Raw genomic sequence first — 19,127 nt, forward strand, 5'->3', positions numbered from 1 at the left:
TTATTGCTCAAGGTGAATTGACTACACAGTATCATTTTTTTCATATTAAAAAGGAGCCATATGTAGGGATCTGGCCAGAAATGGTACTGCAATCACAGTCAAAATGATGTAGTCCCCTCCCCCTCTCCTTGGCTGAGGTTGCCGGATACTCAGCCGAATCCAGCTCGCTCGACTGGGCTACTCCAAGGAACTTCAAACCTTCACTGCCTCTTACCAGGGGTTGAGGTACTGGGACCATAATAGCTGAATACACAAGTGTTGTGTTAATAACAAATCTCTAACCAACACATTTTACACAGAAATTAGGCTATTTTCAGGAAGAAGTATGTCGTGCCTGTGCACAATATCACAACAAATGGCAATCATATGGTTATTGTCAGTACTATCACAAAACAAAGACTAAAACAAACTTCAACCAACGCTAGCAATGGTTGTACTGGTGAAAATAAGTAGAGCATGCTTAGCAGCCTAGTGTACGCCCAAAACTAAAGAGGAGACATGTTACCAAGGTATGCCTGTAGGCTACTGTTTCAAACGTTTCAGATTGCCATATAACTTGGTACATGTAGTCCACAATATGAGGAATTATTTCATCATGTGATTTGGCTGTCTCCATACGTTTCACATTGCCATGACGACAGCCGTGCTAAGGTTGGAACCCATTTCCTCAGCGTATCAGCATATTGAGAACAAAATAGGCACTGACACTACCCATATCCACATAGATTGTATTTGTCGAAAATATATTGTGCCCTGTCAGTTGGATTACATATCGACATACAGGCTAACGAGCATATATTTCCCCAGTTAGCCTGAATGTCGATGTGTCATTGACCGGGCTAGCATGCTCAGCATTTGTTGCACGAACATACTAGCTTTGTTAGACAATATCATAGACAGTATTGGACAATATAGCTTACATACAAAATGTCCATTTCCATTTATTACAAGTAATAAGAAAACGTAAATGCCTTACTTAACTATCAGGGAGGAAATTAGCAAGTTTGGAGTCAGATGGAAAAATATTCTCCGCCTTCAATCGTCTCCATCTTTCAAAGGCATCCCGATACAATTACTCGTTTTGTTCCTGGCTTTGTCATGAATAAGTTAAGAATCGTAACAACGCCTTTTACATTTACTAAGTTCTGACATGTTTAGTAACTTTACCAGTGGCGGTAGCCAGACAAAGAGGGCGTAACTGGCAACCTGGATGTGACACATTCACAGACTTTCTAATTGGTGAAACGGTGGAGGGCGGGACATCAAAATAAAAACAATAACAAGATTTTGGGGTTGTAAATCTAATTTTGAAATGAGCATATCCCGGCTGAACTACTGGTATCAGTTATAGAGGTATTCGATAACATGATTTATTAATGCCTTTTCATTTCTCCACGTTCTAAAAGACGTAAGACTCGCCTGCTAAAGATGACTGCAGCAACATTAACACTCCATGCTGCACAAAAATCATTTGTAGCCAACGTGAAAAAGAGGTCTCACTCTGTCATGAGACTTTGCCTGAGTAAAGTGTGTGATATTAGGACGAATTATATCCGCCAAAAATTGTAAAATGTTCATAATTAACGTGTGTTTTGTCAGAATAATGTCAGAAGTGAGTTTATGGTTTGTATAAATGTTAGGGTTGTCAAAAAATGTTTTATCTTAAAATACTGTATTTTCCGAACTATTAGGCGCACTTAAAATCATTTTTTTCTCAAAACTCGACAGTGTGCCTTATAACCCGGTGCGCCTAATGTAAGGAATAATTTTGGTTGAGCATACCGACCTCGAAGCTATTTTATTTGGTACATGGTGTAATGATAAGTGTGACCAGTAGATGGTAGTCAAAAATAAGAGATACGTGTAGACTGCACCATGATGGGTGTCAAGTAAACAACACCAACATTATAAATGTTCCATTGAAAATATAGAACACAGCTCTCAAAAATCTATCAAAAATGTTTTAGTACGACTTTGGTAAGCTATGAAGCCGCACTGCTTGATGGATTGTCGGCGCATTAAACAAACAAGTATTATTATGGTGTGTGTATAAGGTAAGACGTATCTGGCATTTTGTTTTGCAATATTATGCAAAAGCAACTTTTCTGACCTTCTGGTACCTGCTGATATGTATTTGGGATCTACTTAAGTCCTGGAAAATTTTGCGTGTCCGTCTTTGTAGTCCGTGCTGACACCGTAATCGATAAGCTTCTTATTTTTCTTTATCTTCTTGTTATGGGACATTCATCCTCCGCTGTTGCCATTTCTAATATAAAGTAGTGTAAAGTTCTTACTTATATCTGTCAGTAAACTCGCCATGAAAGCGCTAAAACATACCGGTGTAGTGAGTTTACATTATTCACCCAAGGAACTTTAGTTATAAGAGAGTTCCAGTCGGACAGTTTTTCACGGGACACATTTCCGGTGTTGTTGTTTCCGTATGAGGAGATTCCTCTCCGTTATTGATTTAAGTAAAGTCTGAATGTCATTAAAACAGTAGCTCCATTTTTTTGACACTTCTTCCACTCCCGTCCTTGCACGCTACTGCGGCGCATCCGGAAGCAACTGTCAGAAAGCGGCTTCAAGATGGTCTGTAAAACATAATCTACGCAACATTTTGACCAAAGAACCACCATTAGATGTTATGGAGACCACAAGGAAGTGTTTTCCATTTAGAAAAAAAAAAAAAAAAGACTCCCTTTCATGCACCCTATAATCCGGTGCGCCTAATATATGAAAAAAGATTAAAAATAGACCATTCATCGGCAGTGCGCCTTATAATCTGGTGCGCCCTATGGTCCGGAAAATACGGTAATCGCGATTCTTATTTGTAATGATTCTTAATCAATTGAATTAAAAACAATCGATTTTGTTATTTATTTATATATTTTTTTAATCTGTCCTGTCCAGTCACTCTGCCAAATCATATTGTTGATGTGCATGCCCATATTTTGTGCAGATTTAGTTTAGAAAAGAGAAGTGTTGGATATATCTCTTGTTACTTTATTTGTATTTTACTTTATTAAATGTTTGGGAAGCATTTTATTAAACCAGTTTTCTTTTAATGAATATATAAATTCATCATAGCTGTGTATTTTATCGAGGAATGTACTTAATCATAGAACTGGTATCCATTGTTATTAAAAAAAGTATTGATTATGAATCTAGAATCGTATTGAATCCAGGATTGATTCTGAATCCAATATTACCCCCAAGAATCAAATCAAATTGTGTGGTAACCTGAAGATTCACAGCCCTAATGCATCTTGTCTTGTTTCTAACGGAGTAGACAATGCTTCTGTTTTTTCCTTTTTTTTTAGCGTAATGGTCATCAATCACATTCTACAGAGAATTGGAGTCACTTCCGGAAGTGATTTGCCCAACATAAATCATCTGTTGTGCATCAATACAGTGATATAGGACATGTGCAACGATGTGTATATTATTTTTAAAACCTGAGCACACTTACATGCAGGTGTGCCGCTGGACGAGATGAAACATTCGGAAGTAATTAACTTCATATTTTGTCATAAACAAACACAACATCTTGATAGATTTTTCATGCTGGCTGGCTTAGGGATGGGTACTGAGTTCAGTTCTTGTATATGTACCGAATGAATTCCGCCGGTATTAAAGATGGGTTTTATACAATAACGAGAAAGTCTTATGAACGGCTTTTTGAAGGGACCAGCCCCCTCTTCAAAGAGCCGTTCAAAAGACTGGCTCGTAATTGTACGTTTGTAGTTCTTTTTTTGTGTATTGTATTTTTCGGAATATAAGGCGTACTTAAAATCCTTTCGTTTTCTCAAAAATCGACAATGTGCCTTATAACTCGGTGCGCCTAATGTACGAAATAATTATGGTGGTGCTTACCGATCTCGAAGCAATTTTATTTGGTACATGGTGTAATGATAAGCGTGACCAGTAGATGGTAGACACACATAAGAGATACGTGTAGACTGCAATATGACGCTAGTAAACAACACCAAAACTTTACAGGCCTACTGAAACCCACTACTACCGACCACGCAGTCTGATAGTTTATATATCAATGATTAAATCTTAACATTGCAACACATGCCAATACGGCCGGGTTAACTTATAAAGTGCAATTTTAAATTTCCCGGGAAACTTCCAGTTGAAAACATCAAGGTATGATGATGTTTGCGCGTGACGTCAATGGTTGAAGCGGAAGTATTGGGACACATTGTATCCCAATACAAACAGCTCTGTTTTCATCGCAAAATTCCACAGTATTCTGGATATTTGTGTTGGTGAATCTTTTGCAATTTGTTTAATGGAGACTGCAAAGAATAAAGCTGTAGGTGGGATCGGTGTATTAGCGGCTGGCTGCAGCAACACAACCAGGAGGACTTTGAGTTGGATAGCAGACGCGCTATCCGACGCTAGCCGCCGACCGCATCGATGATCGGGTGAAGGCCTTCATCGCGCCGTCGATCGCTGGAACGCAGGTGAGCACGGGTGTTGATGAGCAGATGAGGGCTGGCGTATAGCTCCGTCAATAGCTAATGTTATTAGCATAGCTCTGTCGAGGTCCTGTAGCTAAGTTAGCTTCAATGGCGTCGTTAGCAACAGCACTGCTAGGCTTCGTCCGGCGGTACAACATTAACCGTGTGGTTACAGGTCCAGAGTTTGGTAGTATTGTTGATCTTCTGTCTATCCTTCCAGTCAGGGGCTTATTTCTTTTGTTTCTATTTGCATTTAAGCACGATGCTATCACGTTAGCTCCGTAGCTAAAGTGCTTCACCGATTTATTGTCGTGGAGATAAAAGTCACTGTGAATGTCCATTTCGCGTTCTCGACTCTCATTTTCAAGAGGATATAGTATCCGAGGTGGTTTAAAATACAAATCCGTGATCCACAATAGAAAAAGGAGAAAGTGTGGAATCCAATGAGCCCTTGTACCTAAGTTACGGTCAGAGCGAAAAAAGATATGTCCTGCACTGCACTCTAGTCCTTTACTCTCACATTCCTCATCCACAAATCTTTCATCCTCGCTCAAATTAATGGGGTAATCGTCGCTTTCTCGGTCCGAATCGCTCTCGCTGCTGGTGTAAACAATGGGGAAATGTGAGGAGCCCTTCAACCTGCGACGTCACGCTACTTCCGGTACAGGCAAGGCTTTTTTTTATCAGCGACCAAAAGTTGCGAACTTTATCGTCGATGTTCTCTACTAAATCCTTTCAGCAAAAATATGGCAATATCGCGAAATGATCAAGTATGACACATAGAATGGATCTGCTATCCCCGTTTAAATAAAAAAAAAATCATTTCAGTAGGCCTTTAAATGTTCCATTGAAAATAAAGAACATTACACACAACACTCAAAAATCGGTCAAAATGTTTTAGTATGACTTTGAAGCCGCACCGCTTGATGGATTGTTGGCCCGTTGCGGCTACCGTAGTCAGAGATACAAGTATTACTACTAAAAATGCAGACATAATCCATCCATTCATACATCTTCTACCGCTTGTCCCTTTCGGGGTAAAAATGTGAATAACAAATTGCGCAGTACTACTCTACCTGGGTGTGAACATTTGAAGTAATTTACATATCAGAACCATGAACGAGAAACATGGATACCAATATATAAATAAAAACAATTAGAAGTAAAAGTAGTTTTTAAAAAGCGATTGAAAGTGTTGCCATATTTTCTTTGGCTTTGACACATTTTCTAGTCTAGTTGCCAGGCGGGTGACGCTGTATCTGCATGTGCATAAAAAACAGCTCGCAACTACAAAGCGGTTTTCATCGTTCACTTGAAAGAGCCGTTCAAAAGACTTGACTCGTTCGTGAACGTCACATTTCTAGCTGGTACTACAGAGTGCCGATTCACGTAAAATCAAACAGTGCCAGATTGTGATACTTGGTATTCTAGTGGACTGCCATCCTAAGCTGTGTGGCCTTGGCAGTACTGGATTTTTTTTTTTTTACATGGAAGGTAAAAATTCAGGGGGAAACAACGGGAAGAAACCGAGAAAAAAGGGGCACAATACAAGAGATTCCAGAAGACAACAGAAGGTTTGACAGGTATGAACAAAACTCAATACATTTTTTTCTATTAAAACTTGAAAACGTATGACAAGAAAACATAAGAGATTATAGAATCATAGAAGAAAATAAATAACGAATTAGACGAGATACATCTAAACAGAATCAAAATGACCTACAATTGATGACAGAAGTGTAGCATTCTTGAGTGAGGACTGTTAAAGTTTTACACACCTTCTAATATTTTTAAATGTTGTATAAGTCAGTTAACGGCTTCATAATAAAAAATAAATGAAACTAAAATAAAAACATTCATTTTCGGTGATGGCAGGAGGCATCAAATGAAGAGAAGTGAGTGGTAAAGGCGAGTCCACTTCACGTATCACAGATTTTAGGTGGAAAAGTAAGTTAATATGTACAATATATAAAATAAGAATAAAATAAAAAAATAACTTGAATAAAATTACCGTATTTTCCGGACCATAGGCTCACTGCCGATGAATGGTCTATTTTCGATCGTTAATAAGGCGCACCGGATTATAGGGCACATTAAAGAAGTCATATTGTTATTTTTTTTTTTCTAAATGGAAAACACTTCCTTGTGGTCTACATTACATGTAATGGTGATACTTTGGTCAAAATGTTGCATAGATCATGTTTTACAGATCATCTTCAAGCCTTTTTCTGACAGTCGCTTCCAGATGCGCTGTTTTGTGGGCGGTCTTCGACAACTTTGACAGCGTCTTCTCCCCGTCATCTTTGTTGTAGTGGTGTGGCGTGCAAGGACGGGAGTGGAAGAAGTGTCAAAAGATGGAACTAACTGTTTTAACGACATTCAGACTTTACTTAAATCAATAACAGAGCAGCATCCCCTCATCCGGAAACAACAACAACATCGGAAATGTGTCCCGCGAAAAACTGTCTAACTCTCTAATAACTAAAGTTTCTTGGGTGAATAATGTAAACTCACTACACCGGTATGTTTTAGCGCTTTCCTGGCGAGTTTACTGACAGATATAAGTAAGAACTTCACACTACTTTATATTAGAAATGGCAACAGCGGAGGATGAATGTCCCATAACAAGAAGATAGAGAAAAAGAAGAAGCTTATCGACCATGTTGGCGGCACGGACTACAAAGGTGGTCGCGCGCAATTTTTTTTTAGGATTTATGCAGATCCCTAATACAGATCAGCAGGTACCAGAAGGTAAGAAAAGTTGTTTTTGCATAGCACACCCTAATAACACTTATATGTTTAATGCACTGACAATCCATCAAGCTTCATAGCTTACCAAAGTCATACTAAAAAATGTTGATAGATTTTTGAGCGCCGTGTGTAATGTTCTATATTTTCAATGGAACATATAAAATGTTGGTGTTGTTTACTTGAGTCATATTGCCATCATATCTACACGTATCTCTTTGGTTTGACTGACATCTACTGGTCACACTTCTCATTACACCATGTACCAAATAAAATTGCTTTGAGGTCTGTAACCAAAACCAGAATTATTCCGTACATTAGGCACACCGGGTTATAAGGCGCATTGACGAGTTTTGAGAATTTTTTATTTTTTTTTAAGTGTGCCTTATAGTCCGGAAAATACGGTAATTTACTCTTTGTGATGTGCGATGGAAGAGCTACGATATTTATGTGGATGAGCTAACTTCAGCATTGAACCTTTGTATCTGCAAAAAGTCAAAGAAACAGTTAATCCTTTACTTTCTGAACTAAAACCTAAGTGCTAAAGTGCCGTGTGGAAAAAGCGTGCGTTTTGAGGGTTTTTTTTTCCACCTGAAAATATTGTTCCAAATCCAATTTGTATGATTTTTGAGACATTGACAGGACATGACAAGCCATTTGATTTCATGTCCTGATAAACTTCAGTGTGCTTGCTCACACACAGTTCCGACAAAATGTTTCATACCGGTCACTTTCTCCATTACAGCGAGAGCGCAGTCACCACGCTGGCTGCCAGACAGACGGCTCTAAATCAGACGTGAAATTACAGTAAAACACGGCCTGTGAAGCAGCCTACCTCATTCAACCTCAAAAAAGACACGCACCCGTTTTGATGAAACAACCCCGGGATAAGTCCTCACCTGTGCTTTTCTCGAAAACACAAAGCCGCACGATTAAGTCAAAACATAAATCTCCCTTTTAAAAGGTTCCCGCAGGCATTCAGACATATGTCGGTTTATTACAGCATGAGTGATGTCTGTCTTTTGGTTTTCAAGTTCTTATTATTGAAAATGACTTTGTGAGTGTGTGTATATACATAGCGGTTAGCATATTTTGACACATAGCAACCCTTCTTGGATGTGCATTAATAAAAACTATTGTATAGTGTGCAGAATGTAGGACAGATGACTTCGAGGGAGGCACAGCAGCTTGAGAATAATAAAGAAAAATATATTTCGGAAACATATAAAGCTAACTTGTACAAAACCCAAAACCAGTGAAGTTGGCACGTTGTCTAAATGGTAAATAAAAACAAAATACAATGATTTGCAAATCGTTTTCAACCTATATTCAATTCAATAGACTGCAAAGACAAGATGCATAACGTTCGGAAACCTTGTTATATTTTGCAAATATTAGCTCATTAGGAATTTGATGCCTGCAACATGTTTCAAAAAAGCTGGCACAAGTGGCAAAAAAGACTGAGAAAGTTGAGGAATGCTCATCAAACACTTATTTGGAACATCCCACGGGCGAACAGGCTAATTGGGAACAGGTGGGTGCCATGATTGGGTATAAAAGCAGCTTCCATGAAATGCTCAGTCATTCACAAACAAGGATGGGGCGAGGGTCACCACTTTGTCAACAAATCAGAATCAGAATCAGAATAGTTTTATTGCCATTGTTTGAGAACGGGTTCACAAACTAGGAATTTTTCTTGGTGCAAACGTGCGACATAAAACACATATAACACATATTTGGTATAAAAAAGAGCTGTGACTGAGCTATCAGATAGATTTAGAAGGGATTCAAGGAATTCAAGGAGCTGCTGTTAGGAGTTCTTGTTCATTTGCCTGATGGCCGAGGGGAAAAAACTGTTCAGGTGGCGGGAGGTGTGGGTCTGGATGGAGCGTAGTCTCCTGCCTGAGGGGAGAGGGGAGAATAGTGTGTGTCCAGGGTGAGAAGAGTCAGCTGTGATCCGACCCACACGCCTCCTGGTCCTGGAGGAGAACAAGTCCTGGAGGGATGGGAGCTTGCAGCCAATCACCTTCTCCGCAGCACGTACGATGCATTGCAGTCTATTCTTATCCTGGACTGTGGCGCCGGGGAACCACACTGTGATGGAGGAGGTCAGGATGGACTCTATGATGGCTGAGTAAAACTGCACCAGCATCTCGGTCGGCACCTTAAGTTTCCTTAGCTGCCACAGGAAGTACATCCTCTGCTGGGCCTTCTTGATGAGGGAGCTGATGGTCAGCTCCCACTTGAGGTCCTGGGTGATGGTGGTGCCCAAGAAATGGAAGGAGTCCACAATGGGGGAGAGTCAATCAGGGTGAGGGGGGATGGTGGGGCTGTGACTTTCCTGAAGTCCATGATCATCTCCACTGTTTTCTGGGCGTTCAGCTCCAGGTTGTTGAGGCTGCACCAGGACGTCAGCCGGTCCACCTCTCTCCTGTAGGCGGACTCATCGCCATTCGAGATGAGCCCGATGACGGTGGTGTCATCCGCAAACTTGAGCAGTTTTACGGATTGGTGACTGGAGGTGCAGCAGTTTGTATACAGGGAGAAGAGCCAGGGGGAGAGTACACAGCCCTGAGGAGTACCAGTGTTTGTGGTTCGACTGTCCGAGACAATCTTCCGCAGCCTTACGTGCTGTCTTCGGTCTGTCAGGAAGTCATTAATCCAACTGCAGTAGGGAGTCGGGCACGCTGAGCTGGTAGAGCTTGTCTCGTAGCAGTCCAGGGAGGATGGTGTTGAAGGCAGAGCTAAAGTCCACAAACAGGATCCTAGCGTAGGTTCCTGGGGAGTCCAGATGCTCCAGGATGAAGTGGAGGGCCAGGTTCACTGCATCATCCACAGACCTGTTGGCTCTGTAGGCGAACTGCAGTGGGTCCAGGAGGGGGGCGGTGATGTCCTTGAGGTGGGGCAGGACCAAGCGCTCAAAGGACTTCATGACCACAGACGTCAGCGCGACCGGCCTGTAGTCATTTAGTCCTGTGAGCCGTGCTTTCTTGGGGACAGGGACAATGGTAGAGGTCTTAAAGCAGGACGGCATGCGGCATAGCTCCAGAGAGGTGTTAAAAATGTCAGTGAAGACAGGAGCCAGCTGGTCCGCACAGTGTTTGAGAGTGGACGGGGAGACACCATCCGGCCCGGGGGCCTTCCGCGTATTCAGCTTCAAGAACTGCCGGCATACATCCTCTTCTTTAATGGAGAGGGTCTTTACAGTCTTATTGTGTTTTTGGAGTCCTGTGATGTTATTGGAGTCCTTTGAGTCCTTTAACTCCTTTAATGATGTGCTGGCATTGGTGGGGAGGGTGATGGTGATGGTGGGGGGAGTATGGCTTTGATGAGCTGAAGGCCGTTCATGACGACAGTAATGTGTGTTGAGGCCCTGAGCGAGAGTCCGGTCATTCAGGGCCTGGGGGGTTTTGGGCTTATAGTTCGTAAGGGCCCTTAGACCTCTCCAAACTGCCGCAGAATCATTGGAGCGGAACTGTTCCTGTAGACGGTTAGAGTACACAGATTTAGCTTTCTCCACTTCCCTGGTGAAGTGGTACTTCGCTTCTCTGTATGTACTTCGGTCCCCGCTTCTCCACGCAGCCTCCTTCTTCTTGCGCAGCTGTCGGAGCTTGGGTGTGAACCAGGGCTTGTCGTTGTTATAACAAACCCTGGTGCGCGTTGGAATGATGCGCGCCTCATTGAACTGTATGTATGAGGTCACAGTGTCCGTATACTCGTCCAGATTGTTCGTGGCCGCTCCAATTGCCTCCCAGTCTGTCATTTCCCAACAAGCACGCAACTCGTCCACAGACTCGGCGGTGAAACACTTAATGTTCCTCATAACAGGTTTAGCCAGTTTCAGTCTCTGTCTGTATGAAGGGATTAAGTGCACCATCACGTGATCTGATAGTCCAAGAGCAGCGCGCGGGACTGCATGAAAAGCCTTGCTCAATGTAGTGTAGCAGTGATCCAGCGTGTTCTCCTCTCTGGTTGGGCATTTAATAAACTGTCTATACTTTGGTAATTCCTGGCTCAAATTTCCCTTGCTAAAGTCACCAAGCACGATAACAAGAGAGTCAGGAAAAGACCGTTCCACATGTAAGATCTGTCCTGCGAGCGCGCGCTGAGCGTCACGCACGTCCGTGCCGGGCGGGATGTAAACAGCCACGAGAATGAATGAAACAATCTCACGCGGTGAGTAAAAGGGATGAATAAATATTCCAGAGAAGAAGAACAGTGTTTAGAAATCGCTGTCACGTCTGTGCACCAGCTATTGTTGATAAAGAAGCATAGTCCCCCGCCTCTTTTTTTGCCAGAGAGCGCCGCGTCTCGGTCCGCGCGGAGGAGATGAAAGCCCTCCAGTTGAAGCGCGCTGTCCGGGACACTTGCGCTCAGCCAAGTCTCCGTGAAACACAACACACAGGATGAGGAGAAGTCCTTGTTCCTTCTCATCAGCAACGCTAGCTCGTCCATCTTGTTGGCAAGTGAGCGGACGTTGGAGAGGAAGATGCCTGGTAGAGGCGTGCGTAATCCCCGTCCGCGAAGACGGACAAGTGCGCCCGCTCGCTTTCCTCTTCGGTGCGGTTTCCCTCTTTTGAGCACAGAATGGACCAAATCCGCAGCTGACGCTAAGATGATCGGTAACAAGTCCATAGGGATGGTGGATCTGATGTTCAGTAGCTCTTCACGGGTGTAAGAGCACCCGGAAACACAATTTATGTATAAAAACAAACAAAACAGAGCGCACGAAAGCACCGAGGCAGCCTTCATCGGCGCCATGATGATGACGTAATTTAGCGTGAGCAAATTGTGAAACAGTTTAAGAACAACATTTCTCAGCGAGCTATTGCAACAAATTGAGGGATTTCACCATCTGCGGTCCGTAATATAATTAAAAGTTTCAGAAAATCTGGAGATATCACTGCACGTAAGCGATGATGTTACGGACAGTCGATCCCTCAGGCGGTACTGCATCAAAAAGCGACATCTGTGTGTAAAGGATATCACCACATGGGCTCAGGAACAGTTTAGAAAACCACTGTCAGTAACTACAGTTGGTCGCTACATCTGTAAGTGCAGGTTAAAACTTTACTATGCAAAGCCAAAGCCATTTATCAACAACACCCATAAACGTTGCCAGCTTCGCTGGGCCTGAGCTCATCTAAAATGGACTGATGCAAAGTGGAAAAGTGTTCTGTGGTCTGACGAGTCCACATTTCAAATTGTTTTTGGAAACTGTGGACGTCGTGTCGTACGGAACAAAGAGAAAAAGAACCATCCTGATTGTTATAGGCGCAAAGTTCAAAAGCCAGCATCTGTGATGGTATGGGGGTGTATTAGTGCCCAAGACATGGGTAACTTACACATCTGTGAAGGCCATTAATGCTGAAAGGTACATACAGGTTTTGGAGCAACATATGTTGCCATTCAAGCAACGTTATCATGGACGCCCCTGCTTATTTTAGCAAGACAATGCCAAGCCACATGTCACAACAGCATGGCTTCGTAGTAAAAGAGTGCGGGTACTATACTGGCCTGCCTGTAGTCTAGACCTGTCTCCCATTTAAAATGTGTGACACAATATGAAGCTTAAAATACCACAACTGTTGAACAACTTAAAGGCCTACTGAAATGATTTTTTTTTATTTAAACGGGGATAGCAGATCTATTGTATGTGTCATACTTGATCATTTCGCGATATTGCCATATTTTTGCTGAAAGGATTTAGTATAGAACAACGACGATAAAGATTGCAACTTTTGGTATCTGATAAAAAAAAAGGCTTGCCCCTACCGGAAGTAGCGTGACGTAGTCAGTTGAACATATACGCAAAGTTCCCTATTGTTTACAATGATGGCCGCATGAAGTGAGAGAGATTCGGACCGAGAAAGCGACAATTTCCCCATTAATTTGAGCGAGGATGAAAGATTTGTGGATGAGTAAAGTGCAAGTGAAGGACTAGTGGGGAGTTGAAGCTATTCAGATAGGGAAGATGCTGTGAGAGCCGGGGGTGACCTGATATTCAGCTGGGAATGACTACAACAGTAAATAAACACAAGACATATATATACTCTATTAGCCACAACACAACCAGGCTTATATTTAACATGCCACAAATTAATCCTGCATAAAAACACCTGCGTGTTTGTTATGCTAGCTCCTCTGCTAGCTCCTAGCTCCATAGAACACGCCAATACAATTCAAACACCTGATCAACACACACAATCACTCAGCCCAAAAGACCGTTCACCTAACCCAAGGTTCATAAAGCTTATATATTTTTAAAAAGTTACGTACGTGACGCGCACATACGGTCAAGCTATCTAATGTTTAGCAGCCAAGGCTGCATACTCACGGTACCTGATATTCAGCTGGGAATGACTACAACAGTAAATAAACACAAGACATATATATACTCTATTAGCCACAACACAACCAGGCTTATATTTAATATGCCACAAATTAATCCTGCATAATAACACCTGCGTGTTTGTTATGCTAGCTCCTAGCTCCTCTGCTAGCTCCTAGCTCCATAGAACACGCCAATACAATTCAAACACCTGATCAACACACACAATCACTCAGCCCAAAAGACCGTTCACCTAACCCAAGGTTCATAAAGCTTATATATTTTTAAAAAGTTACGTACGTGACGCGCACGTACGGTACGGTATGTGTTATGCTAGCTCCTAGCTCCTATGCTAGCTCCTAGCTCCATAGAACACGCCAATACAATTCAAACACCTGATCAACACACACAATCACTCAGCCCAAAAGACCGTTCACCTAACCCAAGGTTCATAAAGCTTATATATTTTTAAAAAGTTACGTACACACGCAAAAAAAAGTTGCGCACATACGGTCAAGCGATCAAATGTTTAGAAGCCAAAGCTGCATACTCACAGTAGCACGTCTGCGTCTTTGTCATCCAAATCAAAGTAATCCTGGTAAGAGTCTGTGTTGTCCCGGTTCTCTACAGGCGTCTGTGTATCGAAGTCAAAAGTCCTCCTGGTTAGAGTCTCTGTTATCCGAGTTCTTCCATCTTGACTGCATCTTTCGGGAATGTAAACAAAGAAGCGCCGGCTGTGTACTGTTGTTGCTGACTACGTTCGAAAAATACGTCCATTTCGCACCGACAACTTTCTTCTTTGCTTGCTCAGCTTCCTTCTCCATAATGCAATGAACATGATTGAAACAGATTCACGAACACAGATGTCCAGAATACTGTGGAATTATGAAATGAAAACAGAGCTTTTTCGTATTGGCTTCAATGTGGAAGGCATACCCGTGTTCGCCGGTCTACGTCACGCGCATACGTCATCCTCAGAGGCGTTTCGAACCGGAAGTTTAGCGGCAAATTTAAAATGTCACTTTATAAGTTAACCCGGCCGTATTGGCATGTGTTATAATGTTAAGATTTCATCATTGATATATAAACTATCAGACTGCGTGGTCGGTAGTAGTGGGTTTCAGTAGGCCTTTAAGTTTCTCAGATTGAACATTAAATATCTTGTTTTTGCGGTCTATTCAATTGAATATAAGTTGAAAATCATTATATTCTGTTTTTATTTACGAATTACACAACGTGCCAACTTGGGTTTTGTATTATTTATGAAGGTAAATTGATAGAATTGTTTTAGTATCAGTCTGGGGTGAGCAGAAAAGTCCAGTAAATATGGCGCATACATCAGTTTTTTCTTGAAGTATTGGTTCGCTCACTTACAGGCCACACTTGGAAACCCTTTGACTTAATGTAATACATACTACGTTAGAGTGTTCGCCAGCTAAATAGTTTGTCCTCAGAAAGACCATCATTTGTTTTCTTCACATCGTAACCCAGCTCACTTGCGGTGCCAATAATCATTCCTGCTCTCTAACAGTAAAACACAATGGGCCTGTTCTACTAAGAAATACCACACTGTTTTGACTATAAATACTCTTATTTATTGCACATTTATGCTATTATGCTCCTGCCTGTGACATTTTGCTGTTTTGAAACATGCAGCAGACCACTATGTTGGAATGTTCCAGTCGCAAAAAAAAAAGGAATACTGTAAGAAGTTGTTTTTATATGTATGAAAACACATTAAATAGGTCATTAAAAAGACACAAGTGGACAGTAAAACACATCAATTGAATTTAAAAAAAAAAAATCATCCATCAGCAATACAATTACAATGCTGAATAGAAAATGTGTAAAATATTCTTATTTATGACAGTCCATTAATGTTGACAAGCATTCGTAGGAGAATCGCCTCTTTTCTCACGGCCATTTCTGCACGACTGCCAGTTTGCGCGTGCTTTCTGGACGTAATAAATAAAGACACAAAACAGAGTCCGCAGAACAGTTTTAGTCTTGAACTCAAAATGTGCTAAATTATTATATTTGCATGTTATCCTCCCAGTATTGTGGCCGTTCTGATAATCAGCATATAATCTGCATATTCATTAAAAAAAAAAACATTACATGTCAGCGCACTGCCGATGAATGTTCTATTTTTGATCTTTTTTCATATATAAGGTGCACCGGATTATAGGGCGCATTAAAGGAATCAAATTATTATTATTTGTTTCTATTTGTAAAACACTTCCTTGTGGTCTACATAACATGTAATGGTGGTTCTTTGGTCAAAATGTTGCATAGATTCTGTTATACAGATCATCTTCTAGCTGCTTTCTGACCGTCTCTTCAGGATGCTCTGTTTTGTGGGCGGTCTTATTTATGTAGCTCACCTTCGGCAGCGTCTTCTCCCTGTCATCTTTGTTGTAGCGGTGCAGCGTGCAAGGACGGGAGTGGAAGAAGTGTCAAAAGATGGAACTAACTGTTTAAATGACATTCAAACTTTACTTAAATCAATAACGGAGCAGAATCTCATCATCCGGAAACAACAGCACCCGAAATGTGTCCCGTGAAAAACCGTCCAACTGGAGCGCTCTAATAATGAAAGTTCCTTGGGTAAAAAATGTAAACTCACTACACCGGTATGTTTTAGCGCTTTCATGGCAAGTTTACTGACAGATATAAGTAAGAACTTTACACTACTTTATATTAGAAATGTCAACAGCGGAGGATGAATGTCCCATAACAAGAAGATAGAGAAAAAGGAGAAGCTTATCGACTACGATGTCGGCACGGACTACAAAGGCGGACGCACGCAATTTTTCCGGACTTATGCAGATCCCAAATACAGATCAGCAGGTACCAGAAGGTAAGAAAAGTTGCTTTTGCATAATATTGCGAAATAAAACGCCAGATAATATGTCTTACCTTATACACACACCATAATAATACTCCTATGTTGAAGCACATCAAACGGTGCAGCTTACACTTATCTCTTATGTTTGAGTACCATCTACTGGTCACACTTATCAATACACCATGTACCAAATAAAATTGCTTCGAGGTGGGTAAGCTCATCCAAATGTATTCCTTACATTAGGCGCACCGGGTTATAAGGCGCACTGTCGAGTTTTGAGGGGAAAAAAATGATTTTAAGTGCACCTTATAGTCCGGAAAATACGGTCATTTGTGTTACTACATGATTAATGCAATTCTTCTTTTGTGATTATGTGCTAATGTTGACAGCCTTCATCATATTATCAAATCAAATCAAATCAACTTTATTTATAAAGCACATTTAAAATTTACCACAGGGGTAGCCAAAGTGCTGTACAATGGGCAGGTTAAAAGATAATACGAGTACCGAGCAAACACAACACAACACAAACAGAACACGATAAAAAATAAATAAATAAAATAAAATAAATAAAACATAAAAACAGGTTCACAGCAGGTGTATTATGGGACGCCATTGCAGGATGGATATCACTCAGTGTTAAAAGCCATGGAATAAAAGTATGTTTTTAAGAGAGATTTAAAAACAGGAAGAGAGGAGGCTTGTCTAACACTCAGAGGTAGGTCGTTCCAGAGCTTGGGAGCTTGATATTATATGTAAAACTGGTTTGTTGTAAACGTCTCTTGATGTCAGATCTAAGTTAGTTAGAGTTGGACCTAAAACTACAATTTGAGATACGACCAAAGAAAGAAAAACATGTGTTTACAAGCATGTGTGGACATGAAACCACAAAAAATAACATAGTGTTTGGGATCAGATGTGGTTAAAATGACTGTTTTATTTTTTGTTGTTGTAGTTTAGTCGTTACAGTAGGATTCTTGGCAGACGTCTGTGTGGCTGTTGTCAACGCCTATTTGTGTTTAGGTTGGAATTATGGTGGGGAGGCATCCAAGTCGAGGTGCTACCCTACAAGATGGGTATGTCAAGTGTTAGTTATTAGGCAGTTTATTTAAATGTCTACCTAAATAACATTTTTTGCTTTTTGCTATCTACCCATTGCAAAAAAAATCATGCTGGCAGTAAAACAGTAAAACAAGAATTTCTTCAAAACTTTGTAGCCAGGTAGTGTATTGGCCAAAAAGGAAAATAATGGTGAGGGTCTACAGAATTGTATTTTCTCCATTTTATTGTATTTCAAGGAGCGGTGTCCAAAGTGCGGTCCAGATAATATTTGTGGCCCGCAGCTCATTTGTTTTAACAGCCTGCAGTACATTATTAAAATTATATTTTTGTCAAGTCTGTGATCATGTTTTGTTTAAGTTATGTCCTGTTTGGTTGTTTAAGACTCTTAGTTCATGTTTACGCTCCCGTGTTTGGTCACCATGGTTACCCATTAGTTTCACCTGTTGCACATTTTGATTCACGCACCTGTCACTAATCATGTCACTGTTATTTAAGCCTGTCTTTTTCTGTTGGTCGTTCTGGCGACATTGCTTCTGTTGCCTCTGCTACCAATTAGATTCCTGTTTACTATAGTTCATGCTTCATGCCATGCCACAGTAAGTGTTTTTGTTTCATGTTCATAGTTTCTGCCAAAGTGCTAGTTTTTGTTTTCTTAGGTTTGTGTCTCCGCCTTGTGCATGCCTTCTGTTTGTTCCTTTTGTTAGTGTTAAAATAAATCATGTCCCTACCTTCACGCCATGTCCGATCCAATTTCCTTGCATCTCGGGAAAACAAGCCCCGCCATAGTCCACGTCCTGACAATTTTACAAAACAAAATAAGAAAGGAGAAAACAGCTGGTGTAATGTAACAAGAAAATGCTGCAATAATGACATTAATAACACAAACCTGCCATGCATTGCTCAAAAAATAAATGAACAACAACTTAGAATTAACAGCTGTATCTGAATTGCTCTATTGATAAAGCATTGAAAGTAAAAAAAATATATATTGATATGCAACTTATTTTTAACACTTATGAGTTTGGGGTCTTTTAGATCCATGAAATTTAGTCTGATTTTCTTATTTTTCAACGGTCATTGTTAAAAAAAAAAAAAAAGGTATTTAAAGCAATGTTGTTATAAATGATTCACCTTTTTAAGGCTCCAATTACTTAATATAAAATATTCCATTTTGAAAAATGTTTTGGGGTAAACATTGCATATGTTGTGTTTTTGCAATAACAAATATATAACTATAAGGCAGCAGATAGAGCTGAAGTCAATTTACAGATATTTAAGTGTTGAAAGTAAAAAAAATAAAATAATTTATGACTTATTTGTAATACTTTATTGACTGAGACCCCTTTGGGGCCCCGTGAGTGTTTGTGTACCTTCCGTTCATTCTATTTCCAATTCTGTAACGCAAATCAAAAAATAAAATTAGGGCTGTTTTTCGATTTTTATTATACATGGCAGATTTGAAAACAAACACAAAATGGTTGATTTTCATAAAAATATTGCCATAACATTGGATTTTGTGCTGTTTTACTTTCATGGCTTTTATTTTTTCCAGATAATTGCAAAAAAATTTGCAAAAATGTGTGGTTATCTGTGTGATGGCAAATTGAACCGGAAGCAGTATTTTAGCCTTTCCTTTGCGTTTAGCATTTGTTTTTAGCATAACGCTAAC

The 19,127-nt window shown here is 40.6% G+C and overlaps 1 long non-coding RNA gene across 1 annotated transcript in view; it reads right to left on the reverse strand.

The window, feature by feature from the left end:
* LOC133631555 (uncharacterized) overlaps window positions 1-18,209 on the reverse strand; it is a 114,709-nt gene extending 96,500 nt beyond the window's left edge. Inside the window, exon 1 of the long non-coding RNA XR_009821486.1 lies at window positions 18,187-18,209. This is a non-coding gene — a long non-coding RNA (uncharacterized LOC133631555). The remainder of the gene's footprint in view (window positions 1-18,186) is intronic.
* Window positions 18,210-19,127: the final 918 nt, after the last annotated feature.

Source organism: Entelurus aequoreus, linkage group LG02 (genome assembly GCF_033978785.1).
Source record: "Entelurus aequoreus isolate RoL-2023_Sb linkage group LG02, RoL_Eaeq_v1.1, whole genome shotgun sequence".
In the NCBI taxonomy this organism is placed as follows: domain Eukaryota; kingdom Metazoa; phylum Chordata; class Actinopteri; order Syngnathiformes; family Syngnathidae; genus Entelurus; species Entelurus aequoreus.